This window comes from Heloderma suspectum, chromosome 14, assembly GCF_057233095.1.
Source record: "Heloderma suspectum isolate Gila_16-S chromosome 14, 16-S_ref, whole genome shotgun sequence".
NCBI classification, from domain to species: domain Eukaryota; kingdom Metazoa; phylum Chordata; class Lepidosauria; order Squamata; family Helodermatidae; genus Heloderma; species Heloderma suspectum.
Genome location: NC_139471.1, coordinates 902,993 through 918,494, shown reverse-complemented (window position 1 = coordinate 918,494; position 15,502 = coordinate 902,993). Strand labels below are relative to the sequence as shown.

The 15,502-nt window shown below is 50.1% G+C and overlaps 1 protein-coding gene and 1 long non-coding RNA gene across 5 annotated transcripts in view; one reads left to right on the top strand and one right to left on the bottom strand.

Moving 5' to 3' along the window:
* Positions 1–15,502, top strand: part of VAV2 (vav guanine nucleotide exchange factor 2) — a 189,454-nt gene that overhangs the window by 92,988 nt on the left and 80,964 nt on the right. The gene's annotated exons all lie outside the window — the stretch shown is intronic.
* Positions 5,572–8,674, bottom strand: LOC146335506 (uncharacterized). 2 transcript variants are annotated; one of them, XR_014785881.1, is made up of 3 exons: positions 8,519–8,674; positions 7,933–8,167; positions 5,572–7,725 (listed from the first exon to the last, which is right to left on the bottom strand). It is a non-coding gene; the product is annotated as an uncharacterized LOC146335506 (long non-coding RNA). The 2 variants fall into 2 exon arrangements; XR_014785882.1 differs by having other exon boundaries at positions 7,347–7,725; positions 7,933–8,144.

The following is a 15,502-nucleotide window of genomic DNA, read 5'->3' as shown; positions in this document are numbered from 1 at the left end:
GGATTTGTGTGGGGGCATGAATCACTCTTCCTGCGGATGAGGACAACCTCTGTGTTTCTGGGAGAGTTCCTTCCGATAGGATGAGGCGAGGCAGGAGTGGCAACTCGTGCAGACGCAGGAGGGTGCCGTGAGGACAGGCGTGTGCGGTTACAGCAACCCTAGCGCAATTATTTAATAATTAAAGGTGCAATCCTGTGCATGTTTAGACAGAAAAAGGTGCTACAACTCCCAGCATCCCCCAGCCAGCTGGGAGTTGTAGGACTCTTTTCTGTCTAAACACGCATAGGATTGTGCTCTAAGGCAGTGGTCCCCACCTTTTTGGGACCAGGGACCTGTCCATGGAAGACCATTTTTCCGTGGACCGGGGGGGGGGATGGGACGGGCTGCAGTGGGGGTGTGGGAACCCCCCTTACCTTGGGTCCGCAGGGGGGGATCCGTCCCTCCCCCCCCGGAATCCTCGTCAACCCTGGACTCACCGTGGAGCTGCTGGCCAGCTCCGGCCGGGGGAGGACTTCCGGCTGCTGGGCCGCAAATGGCATCCGCATAGCGCATAGGCTAGTACTGCAAAGAACAGGGCTGGAGCCGGCTGGCAGCTCCACGGACTCGCTGCAGAGCGGAGCCGGCCAGGGCCGGCAAGCATTCCAGGGCGGGGGGGAGGACGGATTGCCTCCCCCCCCGCGGACCCAAGGTACTGCGGCCCGGTCCCTAACAGGCCACGGTACCGGTCCGCGGCCCGGGGGTTGGGGACCCCTGCTCTAAGGCACTTACTTAGGCACCTAAAATATTTGGGGTGGGGGGGGGGAGGCCCTAAGACACATATCTGCATAAAATGTGCCTATGGTGATTTCTATCTATATAGGCAAATGTAGAAACAATTGCTAGGATTTCCTTAAATTTGGCACAGGCTGCCTGTCCATTTCTCATCCAGATAATCTCCAGTACAATACATGCTTTAGTTAGCTTGTACCCTGCCCCAGATCATGCCAAGCCAATATAATATCAAATCAGATCAAATCAAATTGTATTACACTCTAGCCACTCAGTTGTGGCTCTGGGGAATCAATCCGAGGTCCTGGGAAATGGACTTGGGCCTGGGGTCCCATGGCCCCCCAGGCCTCACAATGCCCCTGTTTCCAAGCGCTCTCCCCGAGACCCTTTCGAAGGAGGGGCATGCCGAGCGCATGCTCTTCCGCCGCAGGGCTGTGCCCACGGCCCCGGCGTGCCACATTGCATTCCCTCACTCACTGTCTTTCCATAGGATGCCCGTCTCGCCTTCGCTGGCAGCCCACCAAGGCAAATGGATGTCCTCCAGCACTCCACTCGCTGGCACGCCGCCCTGCTCGCTCCCCAATGAGCACCGCCCGGCCAAGGCCGCCGTTGGCCCGCAGGCTCCCTGGTGGGCCGGCGCCTGTGACAGACAGCTGCCATGGCCGTGCGCTTGGAATACCGCAAATTCACTGGGCGCCGCTTCCCTCCTAATGCTGGGCCCAGTCTTCTCTTGTGTTCACAAGGAGGAAAAACGTTCGCTCTCACCGTCCCCCCAGTCAGTGTGGAGCCGTGCCCTGAACGCGTCCCTCAGGCCACCCCCTGCTCCGAGGGGACTGCTTTGCCACCATGGTGATGTATTATTCATCCGAAGTCATGCATATTCTGCCGTGCCAGTTGCACAGGGCCGAGAGTGATCCCAAGAGTAATTCTAAGCAGCCCAGCGCCAGTGTTGGTAATCGAGGCAGAAATGAGCCTTCATTATGATTTCTGCATTCCTAAAGCTGATCATTTGCATCCATGATGGGTTGCGGGGTTTTGTTATCTTTATGACGGCCTCTACTTTTGGCCATAAGTACAAAACCAATTGTAGACAGAGTTTGTCCAGGTGTGTGTGCATGTGTGTAAAGGCAGAAATCCTCTGCTTGTCTTCGGGGCACCCCCCCGCCTCCCAAAGCAGGGTCTGTTCCACATGGAAACATAATGCTCACCATTGGTTGTGCTCCTCACTTTGAAATCTGAAGTGGGTGTGTAGGGAGGCAGGCCAGGCTTCAAAATAATCACCACTTGCCAAGTCTCCTGCCTCCAGGGGAGGGAGGGAAGTCAGTTTTCAAGGACTGGCTCTTCCTTTCTAACAATGACAGCACAGGTGCCGTTTGAACTGGGTCTGGCAATTAGCAGACGTGGAGATCCATGTTCTTCTTTCTCTCCCCCCGCCTTTATTCTAAACTGATCTGCTGAGGCCAGCCCCAAGACGCTCTGCCTCTTCCCAGGTTGCAAGGGGAGAGGGACAGAGCTCCAGGGATTTAGCCAGGGTCAGTTCCAACAGCAAGGTCAGTAGGGGGTCCAAAGGGAGGACGGCCCAGAGAAGAGCTAGCTTCTCCAGGGAATACAGGGACAGAAGCTGGTGCAAAGGCATCAGTCCAGCACAGCGGGTCTCCAAAAAAAGGCTTTTAAACCTGAGCTTTCAGAGCCCCAGCCAGAGCACAGCTGTAAGCCATCACCACCACCTGAGGAATGGTTTACTCATGAGGGGAATGTTACTCACGGGTATACCTTTACTCACAGAGAGGTGCTATTCCTTAGGCAAGCACTTCTGCATCTGGCAGCTGACTGAGCTGTGGCTTTTAGATGCCTGCACTGTTGTGGACTGCAACTCCCATAAACCCTGACCATTGGCTACGCTGGTGCATCTGATGAGAGTTGTAGCCCAAAACATCTTGTGGGCTGCTTCTGCTATAACTATGTCATGACTACAGCCTTCGTATTTCCTAGAGCAGGGGTGGGCAGGAGCTGAGATCTCTGGATGTTTGGGACTTCAGCTCCCAGCAGCCCCTGCCAGCATGGCCAGTAGTCAGGAATGCTGGGAGTTGAAGTCCAAGACTTCTGGAAATCTGCTTTCTGCCCACCCCTGTCCTGGAGAATTCAGCCCCTTTTCTCTTTTCTGCTTCTTCTTCCTTCCCTCGTTGTGACCATGCTGTAGCACTGCGAGGCAGCTGTGGGGTGAAGTCTGCCTGCACCCAGAACCCTCCTCACAGAGCTCCGCCTTTATTTTTGCAACCTCAAGCTTGCAGTGGTCCTGCCACTCTTCTGCACGGATCTTTTTGCACTGAGTCACCGCCATCAGCATCTACTATGCTTACGTTGATTGAAATGTTAGTTGCGGGATTGTGATGGTAGGACCCTGGCAGGGTGATAGGAAAGTAGATGGATATGACACTGGGGTTGCCAACCCTTTGGGGCACATTTGGGATTTTGATAACAGTGTTGTGGGTGCTCTGACAAAATGGCTGCCACAGGGATGGGGCTTACCCATTCATAAAACGATTGCCACAGTGGGTGGGGATGTCACAAAACAGTCATTTCCCAGAAGTCGAACTCGTGAGGCTAAAAGAAAGGGAACCTGTGCAAGTCCAAGGCAGAAGCGGGCAATCTGAGCTCCAAAACACAACCACTCTTTGGCACCCACAGTTTTCTGCTCCAGCACCCATTTCACAGAAAGCAAACTGATGAGGCTCAGAGATGAGTCATAGTTTGGTCAAGAAACTGGGAACTAGGCAGAGGCGTGGGTCTGGCCTCCAAAACACAAGCGCGACTCTTTTGAACCCAAGTAAAGATGGCACTGGAACGCAGCCCTTCGCTGTGCAGCATGCCAGCCTCCTGATGAAAAAAAGGTAATTAGAAAAGCATGAGAAATAAAATAAAAAATCAGGAGGGGCAGGAGCCGGGCAGGCACCAAGAGAGGTAGCTGTCTGCAGGCACCACACTGGAAATCTCGGGATTAGATTTTATAATTGTGTACTTGGGTTTGGTTGTTTGTCTTCCCCTTTAAAGGAGCAAGAAGAATCTTCTCTGAGCAAAATGGCTACAAACAAGAAGGCATTCAGTGGCCTGGAATTCCCGGGGCGAGGACACACACACACAGTATTCCCATCTCTGATGGGGACAGTTGTAGGCTTTGGGATCTGTGTCCTTACCAACTTTACTGAGACAGGACAAATGCCCTTGGAAGATATTTACAGGTGCATCGTATCGACGCCCTGGGGCAAAGTGCTCTAAAAAAGATGTAAGCAGAATTCGAAGTGCCAGGGTGGGTTGTTCTCCCCAAAATGAGACTACACCAGTTCGAGTTCCTGTTTGGCTATTGTGTCCGGCGACTTGATTTTAAATGCTGTTTATTCCAGTGCTTACGATTAATAATTAACATGCTTGCTGTGCCTCAGAATAATTTTAATTGGCAGGAGAAATTTGCTTCCCCCCCACCCCCTTGTGCTGGGCCACAGCGGTTTAATCTTCCTAATACTAGCCACCTTTGATCTCGAAATTAAATGTCAAGTAATTTCCAAGGAAGCCTGTGAGATTCAAGGCCTGTAAAAACGAGAGAGACTCACGAGTGAATTGAAGGGAGCATGATTATTCTAACTGGTACGCTTCTGCAAAATAAAATTCGACAAAAAACATTCCTTGTTGGTTTAAATTTATTACTCCTTGACACAAAATTGCTGTATCCTCGTGCTTCTCAATGCAGCAACTTAGCCCAACTCCTAAAATATAGCAAGGAAGGGAGACAACAAGCTATTTCTTTTTTCAACACGGGTAAATAAGATTTAGCGGCTGTGCTCGCTACCTCGCTGTTTCTATGGAAACCAGTTTTTAATACCAAGTGGACAGCTCAGAAGATGGATTTCTCTAAGCACGGCAACATTATAACCCATGTGCACAAACATAGAAAGATCCCCTACGAGCAGGTACTTCTGAGGGCCATGCGCCAATTAGGAGGCTTCACACTGACATTGGAAGCTGCCTTGTACGGAGTCAGACCTTGAGTCCATCCAGCCCAGTAATGCCTACACGGACTGTCGGCAACGGCTCTCCGGGGTTTCAGGCGGGAGTTTTTTCAGCCCTACCTGGAGATGCTGCTGGGGATCGAACCGGGGACCTTCGGCCTGCAAAGCGGGGGCTCCGCCACAGAGCCACGCCCCCTCCCAAAGCGTCTTCCTTGGAACATCTTCATATCTTTACTTTCCTATCCACAGATCTGAAACTGGTGCTGCCAAAGTTCCCTCTCCCTTGACCACGCTTTGCTTTCTGCCATTCTTTCCCCTGCTCCCAATTCACTCCAGTCTCTCCTGCTCCCTGTAGCAATGGCCCCTTCTCCTGTGCTGCCCCCCTCCATTTCTCTTCAGGCCCCCTGCAAGAAATCCGTCTTCCCTGCCAAGGTTTGGGCTTAACCCTTCAGTCCTTAACCCTCAAAGGAAATCATCCCTGTCCAAAAAGCAAAGGCAGCAATGGTGTTGGCCACGAGGAAAATCCCGAAGCCCATACAGTGTAAGACCTTTAGTAGACCAGCTCAAAGAAGACAAAAAGCTGTGCAAGCTTTTGAGATTTCCAGATCCCTTCCTCAGGCAGGAGGTTACAAAAAAGCAGGTTGGCAGGGACAGAATTGTGTGTGTGTGGGGGGGATGACTGAGTGGATCCGGTTTGTGGTCTCCAGCACCTCACAGGTGAGAACAGTGGCATTCTGGGGCATGAAAGACCCTCACCCACCCCCACCATTGCACAATGCAGAAGATGTACTAGGAAAATCAATTAGTCAAGTTTATTAGAGAGTTGCAGACCTCTTGAACTAGACAGATAGCATTATCCAATAGTGGGTCATTAACCATTGAATATGCACCTTACCAGATGGTTTTAATGTAGTTTTATGTGCTGGAATGATTTCATCCTTTGCTGCTGGTTTTATCCTGATTTTGTTATGCTGTGTTTTTCCCTTTTTTTATTTGAATGTTTGTATTATGTTTTAGTGTATTGTACACCACCCAGAGAACTTTGGTTGTTGGGTGGTTTTATAGTACAGTGAGTAAACAAATGCAGCCAAAATGTTGTGACGAGGAGTCTGGTGTTGATGTGCATTCATGTCTGTCCATGTGCCCCTGAGGGAAAATGCGCCCCAGGCAGAGCTCTGCTTTCCAGAGACCAGGGCAGGGGCATGCAACGTGGCACGTGGTGACCTGAATGGCAAACCTGCCCGGGCTGGTTGCAGCCTTGCGGTGGCGTGACTTGAGTGGTGTGCTTAGCTTGACTGGGTTGGGCCCTTTGAGAAGTGACTGTTGGCCATTTTTGGGTCTGCCGCCTTTATTGATGTGCCTGTCACTGTGAGCAGAAGAAGCCCAGGAAATTCCCTACAATGACTGCAGCCGTTGGCTGCGAAGCTTTTGTTGTCTTTGAGCCCGGGAGTTGTGCCCGGCGTGCCCTGTTTTGTGTTTCCAAGCAGCAGAAGGAGCTGGTCCATGGGGACAGATCTGAGAGACTAGAATACATTCTGCATCGCAGACGAGCGGCTTCACGTCCAGGCAGGCAGCGCAAGCCCGGTTCCGAGCGGAACGTCCAGGAGGCAAAGGGACATTCCCCTCGGGGACACGCCCACTGCAAGAACCGTCTACTCCGCAGTCCTCACGTTGCAGTCTGCTGCATTGTCTTCTCCCCACGACGTGCGTAATGCTGGGTGCTTGAAGCACTATCTCTGACTTGCGTATTTAACAATGTGCGATTTGCATGGGCGGCTTTCGACAGCTGCAGAGCCCAGGGGAACCGTATGTGTCATCAGCATCTGTACGAGACAATGTTTGCTATGCAGTATCAGCAGGCGTGAATGCAGGACCAGGAAATTCAAGACCACCAAGCCCTGTAAAGCCCCTCCGTGCTCCCCAGCCTCAGAACGTGCTCCCCACGCTGAGCCCCATGGCTCTGAAAGAAAGACATGAGCTGTCTGCTTCACCACGGAAGTAATACGCACGACCAGCACCCCAGTTCTCAGGGCTGTGGGCTTGATGCAGCCACATCCCCAGGCAGAGTGCTTCACAGCCCACCCGAATCCCCTGCCCCAAGGCACTCACAGTCCCCCTTCTGATGGCAGGCTGGCTGTGCTTGAGCAACCCACGGTGCTTTGAAGAGGGGAAAGAGGGGAGGTTTGCTTGTTTGTGTACTGGGAAGCCATTGGCAAGCCTGCCTGTCATAAGAAAGGGGTCACAAGGCGCTTTCTTGTCCCTGGAGCCCAAGGCAGCATCTGGATTAGGTTATTGTTTCCTCTGCTGTAGGACAGTCAGCAGTTGTCATTTTTCTACCTTTCCCACCCGACGTTCTGCACCTCTGCTATATCATAATAATGCAGGCTCGTGGTGAATGTGGCCACCTAGAAGAGCCCTGTCAGGGCAGACACCCCACTCTGACAGCTCTGAGGCTTTCTTGCTCCATCAGGTTCCCTGACACTACAGCGCTCAGTCCAGGGGGAGGGGTCCCTGGTTGTTCTTTTTAGCCCCCTGGCTGCTGAGAAGAAGGAAAAGTTAATTTCGAGTGTTTTTTCGAAAGATTTTTTGTCGAATTTACTTGTTTACTACTACATTTCTACCCTGCTTCTCAGACAGTTCTTGCTTCCTTCATGGAACGTCCAGATCTCCGCTGCAGCTTTTTAATGTTTTGCTTGGGGACGTCCTGCGTGCACGTTCCAGCCATCTCTCCTTGCCCGGGAATGGATCTGGGCCACCTGCTTCCCTTCTGTCTTCCAAGGTGCTTCTTTTTACAAAGCGCGGCGTGTTTCAATTGCCGTGTTTCCGATAAGACTTCATCAGCACTGCGGTTGCAGCGGCACCTGCTGATCTGGGAGCAGGGCTCCAAGGGATGCATCGGACACGGTCCTCTTTGGATTCATTTGCAAGCCATTTATCTCCAGTCGGGCCCTGGCTGGTGGAAAAGGAAAGACTTGGATGGATCCTCTTTGACCTGACTCGGGCCAGACGCCCCAGTCCCACAGAGGCAATTCTGGCTTCTCCCCTCCTGCAGTGGGCCTCTGCCCACCACACTGGATCTGACAAGATTTCAAGAGAATGGCTGGCATTCCACAGCGTGCTCCATCTCTCCCCACAAACTGTCTTTCTGCTCCCATACTACCTGTGCTGGTTCTTATGCCAAGACTTCCCAAGACTCCAGGCCAAGGACGTGTTCCGTTTTGTGCTGATTTATGACAGCCTTCGCAAACATGACTTTCTTGTGCTTCCAAATTTCTCCAGCAACTGGTTTTGTCTCCTGGCCCGTCTGAACTTTGAGTGGTGAAATGGTTCAGAAGGAAGGATTATTTGTCCCTCAGGTGGATGTTGACTGAGCTGAGAAGTCAAACACTCCTGTTCTGTTTACTGGAGTAGGCAAAATTGGTTAAAACTCAGAAGAGACACAGGTAGCTGGGGGAGGGGGGCATAGAAAGCAGAGAAAAGAAAGTGGCAGGGGGAGAGAGGGAGGGGGAGAGAGTCTGTATACATATCTATATCTTCATGCCACCGATTGCACGATATAAAATCATTTATTTTATATTATATTCTGTTTTTCTCTAGGTTCAAGCAGTGCAAGGAATAAGGTCAGCTTCACATAGGGAGGCAGAGATCTCTTCCAAACATTCAGGTGCATAAATTCCTGCAGAATAGACCAGAGGCCCCCTGCACAATTGAGTTCTTGTTGTAAATGGGAATTTACTTTTTTTTACCTGCTGTTTTCCAAGCCGATGAAATCCCCATGATAAAGAGGAACAGGCCAAGGTTAACGTCCGACTCTTATCTGCTCAGTCTGTCAGTTCATTCCCCCTTTCGGCATTTTCGTATTCCCACCCTCACACCCCTCAGTTATTCTTTTGATTTCCTCTGTCAACTTCCTGATTGCCCCGAACTGTTGTTTTTTTCCCTCCCTCCCAGAAGCCTATGCAAACGCCAAGAGCGTTGCTCCCAGGTCTGCAGGGAACATTTCTGTAATATTTCCTGCTTACCGATGAGGTCTGGATCAAGACAGATTAAGTGCAATGTGGGTTTAAGCTGCTTTCTGGGAAACAGGTCTTGAAGAGCGGTGTGTTTGCGTCTGACTAGGGGCGCGCGCGCGCGCGTGTGTGTGTGTCTTCCATCTGTTTCAATAAGTCTAGTCAATAATGGAGGTGGAGGAGAATGAGGAGGGAAAGTCCTGGTGGTTTGGCTGTGGCAGCCGAGAAGACTGCAAGGGGCAACAAATCCCTTGATGCCCTGTTAAAAAATCTCCCCCAGAGCGCAAGGTTAGAGGTACTCTTTTGCATGGAGCTCATGAGGGTATGAGAAAGGTGACATCTAAAAATTCAGCATGTTAAATCTATCTACGAAAAACATTTTCTGGTTAGGGAGGGGCAAACAAGTGAAGTTTAAGATCTCCAGGATTCTCCAGGCATCACCTCGGCCTCGCTTTGTGCCTGATTCCTGTTTGCGTTTGTGATCTCTGCTCGCTTTGCGTGACTTGTGCAGATTTCCCCCATAGACTGTGCGGCTGATTCAGTCTACTGAGGAAATCTGCACAAATCAAACTGAAAATTACAGATGAGATGAACACGAGCGTGTGCTCGACCGTTCGCTGATATTTTTGGCGGAACGTGCTCATGCTCACGCTCGCGTTTGGAGCTTCAAATGGGGCATGCTGACGTGTTCTGCGAGCAAAACCAAAATTCTCTTACAACCCTAGTTCTGATTGGTAGGAAAGGACACTGACAATGCCATGTTAGCAGGGCTGCATGGGGCTGGCCCTGCCACGAGGCAGAGCGAGGCAGTCGTCTCGGGCGGCAGATGCTGGGGGGCGACGGGAAGTGTTGGAGGAAAGAGCTTTGGGCCATGTGAGCTGCTCTGCGTCCCCTAAGTTAGCAGTCTGCCTTCAAGTGCATGGAGGACACTGTCCCACCATCACTGTTCAAGACTGACGCATCTGCCAGTTCAGCTGGCTTCTGTACATGGACCTAGAGGGGCGCCATCTTGTTCTTCACTTCCGACAGCGAAATGTCTTGGGCCGGCCCTGGGGCTCTGCGGCAAAGGGTTCCATCAAGCCCCGTGGAAGTGGCATGTTCACTGTGGTTTGCTCCCTGCTTGTTTTACTTATTTGTATACAGAGTAGATTCTCTCCATTTTTGCTGCCCTGTTTGCAGTCCAAGGGGGGTGGAGGGTGGAAGAGAGAGAGGCTCTTGCACCAGCAGCACTCCTCTTGACCCCCCCCCCATAATAATGCTGTGTCATCATGTAACATTCTTCCAGAACATTGCATTGGGGTGGGGGGCGACTCTAGAGATAACCACAAACCTGGTAGCCGTGAAAAAAGGTAAGCCAGGCCCCCTCCCCCCTTCAATTTACGCTGAACGTTCTCCATGGAGAACTTTAAAAGATAGGTCCCTGCCCCAAGGGACTTGCAAGCTACGAGCAACATCCTAGCACACATTAACGCTGGTATGGTGTTAGCACTGTTGACTCCGCATAAAGCGAGTGCGCCTGCATACCCTGCCCCAAAAGAGGAAACTTGCCCCTAGGGAAGAAACAGGCTGGCCTGTGCCTCCGCCTCTCCTAGGAAATTGGGGGGGGGGGGTCAAGAGGAGTGCTGCTGGTGCAAGAGCCTCTCTCTCTTCCACCCTCCACCCCCCTTGGACTGCAAACAGGGCAGCAAAAATGGAGAGAATGGTCTGCCCCAGTCAGCTGGCGTAAGGTTTTCTACGGCACGCAGAGGAGCCTCCTTGCCCGCTTGCGCCTGTGCATCAAGCTGTCCTTAAAGGCGCAGCTGTGGAGGCCGGGATAAGTGTTGGCCACTAGAGTGTTGGTGACCATGTTTCTGGGAAGGTGGCCGAGCTTCCAGCAGCCATGTGAACATGGTGCCGTGTGTGCGTGCACAGCCCTGATCCATCCCCAGCACTGTATGCGGCCTTCGGGGCCAGAAACAGTTGGCCGGCCCTGCATTAGAGCGTGGCTGAATTAGGGCGGCTTGCGTTCCAGTTTAGACGGCTTCCTTGAGATCCCCCCTCCCCAGTACAGGCTGGCCATCAGCACTGCTGGGCCAGCGAGCACGTTTACCCCCTTTGCGGCGGTCTCAGTGGGAGCCGAGATCCCCGCCAACTTCCTTGGATACCCAGGGGATGCCGGAGGCCCGCCCGAACGAGCCAGGCATGTCACTCCCTGTATAGATCTGAGAGAGGGAGGGAAATAGTGGCATTTGTGTTGGGCAGTAGAAGCCATTGAGGGCTGGAATTTAGACTTATTGCTGTTGTCATCCTGGGGCAGCATAAGAAGCCGCATTGACATGATTTCCATACTCCTCCTGTGCAGTGGCTAATTTAACCCCATTCTCCGATCTTCTTACTAGCCCGAAGAGCTTAGAGCCTGTTATTGCTTTGAAATGTCAGCCCTTCTGTGCCTGTGTTGAAATTAAGTAGACAGAGGAAATGTTCTGGACCCATTCGTGCACTGCAGGTGCCTAACCCCCCCCCCCGCCCCAATTCCTGCTCCTAGTGAAGAGGAATGGGCCCAATCCTGCCCTGTCCCGGCTACAAGCCCTGGTGGATTACAGTAAATGGAAAAAGCAGAGGAAGGAGATGCTGAGAAAAGCGTTTACTGTATGCCCAACACCTTTAGGAAACCCCTTTCTCAGGGGCATTATGTACAACACATATAAAGAACAGGGTCATTAGAAAATGGCCATGAGAAGTGAGCAAAGAGAGTACAATCTCTTACTAAACAGTATTGTGACAAAATTGTCCGTATCATTTTGGTAAAAAAGGAAGACTTTAAGGGTGCAATCCTATGCATGTTTAGATGGAAAAAAGGCCTACAACCCCCAGCATTCCCTAGCCAACCATGGGGGTTATAGGCCTTTTTTCTGTCTAAACATGCATAGCATTACGCCCTAAACCTCTAGGCCTGTAAAAGAAAACATTATAAGATCTCCCCGCCCCATGCTGAAAACTAACAATGTTAAACCATATATGCAAAGCTAACATTTTTTTAAAAGGGCAAAACTTGGAAATTACAATTCGCAGCTCAAAAAGATAAACTGAAAAATACAAGGTGTGCAAATCAACATTTAAAGAACCCCATAAAACATCTAACCCTATACATCAAGAAGTTCATAGTACAAAAAAATCCTCCTAGAAATTAACAACATAAGCCACATATGCCTGACAAACATGAAACAAAACCACCCCAAGAAATGGAACTGCCCCTAAAGTTCCAGTGACTTGCTGGCAGGAATTCTCTCCTAGGACGACTTGTCTCAGCAGGAAGCAGTGGGCTTCACTATTCAAGAGACTATTAAAAAGGGCCCTCACCTGATTTTGTAGCTTTTCTGCAAGGCTGGGGAAATGGAGGTTCTGCTGTGGACAAATCCCCTGGGCCCTGAACAAGGCACTGACAGTCCTACCCTCGAGGAAGTCACTTGTGCCTCGTCCTCAGCATAATCCTCTGCTGCACACTGGAAGGTCTGAGGGCTGCTGGGGTCATGACACCAGTGTCCACTGAGTTTGGTTGCTGCTCTCGTGGAGCCCCTGGGTTTGGGGATGCCGTGCTGTCTGCTTGAAGAGGGGAGTTCCCCATGGGGAGTTCTCCTGCGCCAGCCCATTCCTTTCCATTGGCCTTGAGCAGGAAAACTCCCTGGTGGATTAAATTAATGCTCCCAAATCATGGTTCCGTGCTTCAACACAGCTCAATTTGGCTCTGTAAGACCTGCCTCCTCCTGCACCTGCTTTCGTCAGGCATCTTCCTCCTTCCTTCCTTCCTTCCTTCCTTCCTTCCTTCCTTCCTTCCTTCCATGACCTACATCGCCCAAACACCCACAGTTTGACAGAGCTCTGGAGACCACATGAAATGGGCTCAATGCGCTGAGTTCGGTAGCGTGACACTACAGAACTGCAACTTGTTGCTCATAAAAAATGGAATTTCAGGGGGTCTTGTGAGGATGCGGCAGGCAGAAATTGGAGCCAGAATGGATTCTCCAAACTCTCTCTCGCTGCAGGACCTGTCTCTCCTTCATGCCATCCTAGAGCAAAATCGATCCCCTCGAGTTACTGGTTATTATCTTTCATCGCCTCGGGTATAGTAGCCCTGTTGAGAGTTCAGAGGAGGGTTTCCAAAATGACCGGAGACCGCACGTTTCTCAGCTCAAGGATCGTCTGTCTTTAAACTCCAGGCACATGCATGTGAACAGAACCCCTAGTTGGATATTCAGCACTTTCAAATGGATGTTGGATTGCAACTCTCCATCAACCTGTCATGATGGGATTTGTAGTCCAACACAGCAGGAGGGCCCCAGGATGGAGAATCCTGCTCTAGAATCTACCACGCTGGCTAGTATTGGATTATTTATATATTTTTGTTGTTTAAGCTCCGCAAGATGTTTTTGTGTAATGTAAACAGCGTGAGACAAGGATGCGTGTGTGTGTGTGTGTGTGTTTAATGTGTGGAGGCAAGGGTCTCGTGTATTTTCTGATTTGCAAAGCAGAATAAGAATTACCTCAGTCTATCCAAACAGGAGTTTCTCAAGTCCAGCACTCTGTTTCTAACGGTGGGCAGCCAACCAGACCGCTTCTGGAAGTTCACAAGAAGGCTGTGAAATGGATTTCGACACCCAGGGTAGTTGTGATGTGTGAACCACATTAACCAGACTGCCTCTGTGCCTTTTAATCCAGAGAGGTGGGCAATTCAGCCAGGCTTCTGTTACTTTCACAGGCAGTAATGCCAGGTTCCAAAGTAATAACCCAGATGATACATCAGAAAATCCTACCCTTGCCAAATTGGGTGTCTGCCTTTGCAGATGAGTGTCCCAAACAAGAAGTGTAAATTTTGGTGAGGTGTGCAAAGTAGTTGCAAAGGTTTTGGCCATCGTGTGTCATCTGCACAGGCTCACCCCTTCCGTGTCAGTTTTTTCTTGCACAGGCGGGAAAGTTTCCTCCTGCGCAGAGATGCTTTCATCTGGAAAATGCATTCCAGGCAATCAGAGCCTGTTAAGGACTCTAACCTTATTATCTTGAGAGGTGTAACCGCTTGTCCCCACAGCGCCTCAGCAAGCCTAACGTGGCCTGACGTGGGCTCTCTGAACTGTGGCTAAAAAGGTCAGTGGACCGTCTGTCTTAAGCGCTGGGCCTCAGGACTTGCAACCCTTTACCGCCGCTTGGGGTCTTTTCCTTGATTCAGGGCTTGATTCAAAGCTGTTGTTGCTTTGCCTAATGGAAAAGGGTCGTTTTAACTGAGAGAGACAGGGAAGGTTTCATTAGAAGCTTCACGTTTCTGACCAGCTCGCCGCCACAGTCGTTTTTAAAAAGCCAACAATTTGTCAAGACTTTGCTGTGAGGAAGGAAGGGATGGAATAGGAGGTTGCAGCTACACACAGTGGCTTCTCCCACAAGGCCTTGTATGCACAGTTGATACCGTTCTCATAACCAGATTTGCAGCAGTGAGTGTTGGACAAGGCCTGGGGAGACCTGGGTTCAAATCCCCACTCGGCCATGAATCCCTCAGGCATGGTTGGCTGGAGAATGCTGGGAGTTGTAGGACTTTTTCCTGTTTAAACATGCATAGTATTGTGCCCTGAATGATTTTGGGTCACTGACTTTCAGCTTCACCTACCTCACAGAGTTGTTGTGAGGATAAAACGGAGAGGAGGAGGGTCACGACTGCTGCCTTGGGCTCCTTGGAGGAAAAGACAGGATAGAAATGTAACAAACGAACAAATAATACTGCCCAACTGGCAGATGTCCCCGGGGCAGTTTATAATCATAAAAACAAAACAAAACAACAATGAAAACAATATATACAACAATATAAAATCTGTTACTATATTTTAAATCTTTGCAATGCTTCTAGGTTTAATTTTAGTGTTTTGTTTTTTTTAATTTTATGCTATAGTTTTAAACTTTTATGTTATATTTTTTTGTGCTGTATTTTATGTTTTTAATTGTTGTGAAGTACCCAGAGAGCTTAGGCTGTTAGGTGGTATAGAAATGCAATAAATAAATACATTAAAATGTCAAAACATTAAAACTTTAAAAATATTAAAGAGCCAGCAGTAAAGCAAATAATCAGAACAGATTCGTTGCCTGCTGGAAGAGGCATCTAAACATATACAGTGAAGACGCCAGGTGGGTGTCCCTGGGAAGGGCATTCCACAGGTGGGTCCACCTCAGAGAAGGCTCTTTCCCTGGTAGCCTCCCATCACACCAAGGTGGGCAGCAGCACCCAAGAAGATATGTTGGCTATCTTGATACTGCTTTTTATATATGTCTTTATGGTATTTTGATGGTGTTGCATTCAATGGATATGTAACTTTTGTAAACTGCCCTGAGGACTTTACTGACAGATGTATAAAACTATTGTAAATGACGAAATTTTGTGTGTTCTTCGTTGGACGGTTTATGGAGTTTCGGGAAATTCTGCCCTTATTCCTTGGGAGTAATAAGTGACCGAAGTTAATGAGTTTTCCACCTAGCTGGTTTATTACTCTTACAGGCCTCTCCGTGTGCTTTGTACACAGGAAAAGTCAGGCAAGTGCAGGAGATGTATATGCAGGATGGTTTCACATCTAGACATCTTAAAGGTTTCCATTATCATGCAGAAGGACGGGCAGTTATTACTGGATTTCTCCTGTGTGACTGCCCCTGTGACCTTTGCTGTGCAGGAGTCAAAGGGTGGATGGTATGCAGAGGCATCCACAATGC